The sequence below is a fragment of the Leptonychotes weddellii genome, chromosome 2 (assembly GCF_054177405.1).
Source record: "Leptonychotes weddellii isolate Sample4059 chromosome 2, ASM5417740v2, whole genome shotgun sequence".
Taxonomy (NCBI): Eukaryota; Metazoa; Chordata; class Mammalia; order Carnivora; family Phocidae; genus Leptonychotes; species Leptonychotes weddellii.
In genome coordinates, this window is record NC_138370.1 from 106,375,412 (window position 1) to 106,378,953 (window position 3,542).

Here is a 3,542-nt window from a genome sequence, read left to right on the forward strand (position 1 = left end):
GTGTCTTGAAGCCTGATAAACATGTCATTTTCCTGGTGTACATTACTTTTAATTTCATTAATCAAAATCTTTTATTTGATCTTTTTTCTTTTAAAAGGGATTCCCCAAACAAACTGAGGGTTCTAGAGGGGAGGGGGTGGGGGGATGGGTTAGCCTGGTGATGAGCATTAAAGAGGGCACGTTCTGCATGGAGCACTGGGTGTTATGCACAAACAATGAATCATGGAACACTACATCTAAAACTAATGATGTAATGTATGGGGATTAACATAACATAATAATAAAAAAAATTAAAAAAGGGATTCCCCATATTAAGGAACACAATGCAAAGTTCACATGGATTTTACGAATGAAACTGAAAACTTCAAAGAAATTTCATGCTTTTACCAGCTCAGAATGTTCAAAGAAAGAACAGCCTTTTCTACTTTCATTAGTACACAGTGAGAAAAGATTTAGAAGAATTATGTAACCAAATGCATCATCTAATCACAGGTCTCCACTGAAAAGAATTTAATACAAATTCTGAATTATTGTCAAAATTTTCTCTTCCCCATTGTAAAGAGAAAAAATGTTATTAGTCATATCTGATGAACTTCCACTAGTAACTTAGTGACTAAGCTTTTTAAAAATCAGAATACCACTATATGGTTTCCAGAGTAGCTGGAAAAAAGTGGTTTTAGTTAACTACATAATTCACTTTACATATTTATTTAAATTTTTTCTCTATCCGAAGTAAAAAATATCTCCCTTTGTTTTCAGAAATCTCTACTTGGATTGATAAAATCCTACCTAATTACTGAAAAATCCTTCTGCTTAGTGTGGGAAACACCTACACTGAGTGGTTCTCCTTGAGAATGATGTCTGAGCCTGAAACATTTCTACCTGGTGTCATCATCATTAAATGGCAAGAAAAAAATGACATTTTATCAACAGAATATAAGAGTGATACCACAAGTACATGTATCAATCAGAAAACCTGCTGCTAGAGAAAAAGGATGGCTGGGTCTGAGGCTTTTAATTAATGTGTGTTTGATACTCAACAATTCATTTTGTCACTTTCAGATTCCCTAGTAGGCAAAGAGTGGCAGGAAGGAAAGACTTAAGAAAAAATATGTTAAGAGACAACCTCAAGCTTGAAAAAAAATGATGTCATTTTTACCCCCTGTAATTTGGAAATGTATATATTTTCTTTAAAATTTTTGCACGTGGAAGAAGTTATTCCAAGTTATAGAGAGCAGCTGCTTTCAATATTACTTGTTAAATGCATTGTATCTTTAAACATATAAGAACCATTGTCATTTGGGGTTTGTAGTTTGGAAGCCCCCTGCTGAGTGGAGTGGGGAGTGGACACTAGGGGAGATGTTATGGAAAAAAAGGCAAGATACAATAGAGACTTATTTTTTTCTCTGTTTAGATAAGAAGATACTTATATTTTCATAAAGGCTTTATACCTTATGAGGAACTTTTCTTATACTGTTTGATGGTAATATTGGGGCCATTAATTAGATATTGCTATTCATATTTTACAGGTGAGTAAATTCAGGCTCAGTGATGTAATATGACTCAACCAAAGTGAGAGATATTTGAATTTGGTATCTGGGATTGAAATTCAGGTCTTCTCACTGCAAAGTTTGCTACTAGCCCTACTATGGTGATTCTGAAAACAAAACAAGTTTCAATTAAAATATGTAATAATAATAAAATAATAAAAAAATAATAGTTATCACCAATTCTGTGCCTCCTTTGTGCCAAAAACTGATTCCAAAGCTCTAATTAACTCAGTTAACCCTTGTAACAACCTTATTTGTGGGTTCCATATTACAGATGTACAAATGGAGACACAGAGAAGTTATATAATTTCCTCTTAGTCACTCAGCCAGGAAGTAGCAGAGTCAAGATTTGCACTCAGGTCCCTCACTCCAAATTTCTGTTCTTTATACTTCCCTAATGCAATAATATGTGTTATATGCTTAGCTCAGTACCTGATACAGATTCCCAAGTAATACTATTGCTAATAAGTATTACTATTAATATCTAAAATAGAATCCAGTTTGTCAAAAGAGAGTATTTTTGGATAATAGCAATTACATTGTTGAAAAATTACACATTGAAATATTGAGAGTTAAGTATATAATTGATTAACATTTAATTTTTAGTATACAGTTTATACATATATATGGAATAGGCTCTTTCTGGAATTAAATAAAGTCAATAGAATAATAAATCTCTCCTCAATATTATCAAAACCCACACAAAGACTATTCCTTATACGTCAAAATAACATATAGCAGCAGGCAATGCAGAATAGAATTTCCTTTTTTGTTTGAAAAATAGCTGTGTTCCCTGAGAACAAAAAATCTAAAAATATTTCTTGTTAATACAATCAATTTTAGATATTCACATCTAAGAGGTAAGTACTTTCAGTACTCAATATTTATATATCCAAAAACTGAGACCAATAAAGTTAAATAAGTTGCTTGATCTCACAGTAAATGATAGAACTCAGCATCTAGTCAGTCTGGCTCTGAAGCCTGAGTGGAAAGTTTTAAAACAGGTGGGGGTTAAAACCCCCTTGAGATTTCCCTTTTTTGAAAGGGCTGCAGTGGAGGAAACTCATCACAAGAGACTCTGTGAACTGTGAGAAATTGTGGTTTGATCCCAGAGCCACATATCCAAGTTTATCTACACAAAATAAGCTCTCGTTTTTAATCCTTGCCATGTACAGAAATGCAGCGACACATACACATTTGCTTAATTTTCTCCACTAGTTTTATTGTATTTCTATTGTATCTGGAAAGTGATATCAATGGTATAGTTATTAATTTTATCTCATAGCAAAATGTCCAATTTGTTGGGAAAAATATTGATCTCTTACTAATTCTGTTCTTATTTGATAATGGTTATTTTTGAAATACATGTTCCTACATATTATATGCATTAATTTCTTTATCAGCTCTGATCTGAAGACTAAATTGAGGTATGCAATTTTATTTATTTTATTAAACTTGCTTCTAATACAGAACAATATTTTTTAATATTACTACTACAGATTTTATTTCCTCACATTTGTTTTTGTAAGTAAAGAGGCACAAATCATGGAAGTTAACTCACCTCTGTGTTTGGAGCCTGTGTATACTCTTTTACTCACCTGGGATAATATACAGGGATACTTTATGAACTGCCAGGACAAAAGTTTCAAGACAAACATTATTTTTTTCATAAAATATAAATATAATTATAATTCCTTACCTTCATACAGCATTTTATTATTTACTTATTATTATTTTATTATTCATTCCATATGTATTCTCTCACTTGAACCTGGTAACAAACCAATGACACAGTTGAGAGATAAATTATTCCAGGTTGTTTTTCTTCTCCTCCTCCTTCTTCCTAAAAGATTCTTAAGAATTTTTGCAGAAAACATAACTCATATGTCAAACTGGGAACCCATGAATGTTTTGTTCAACCCACAAAATTTAGCATGGCACTTTATTTTTAAAAAATGAAGTTTTTGCAATCCTTAAATGTTAAGAAATATC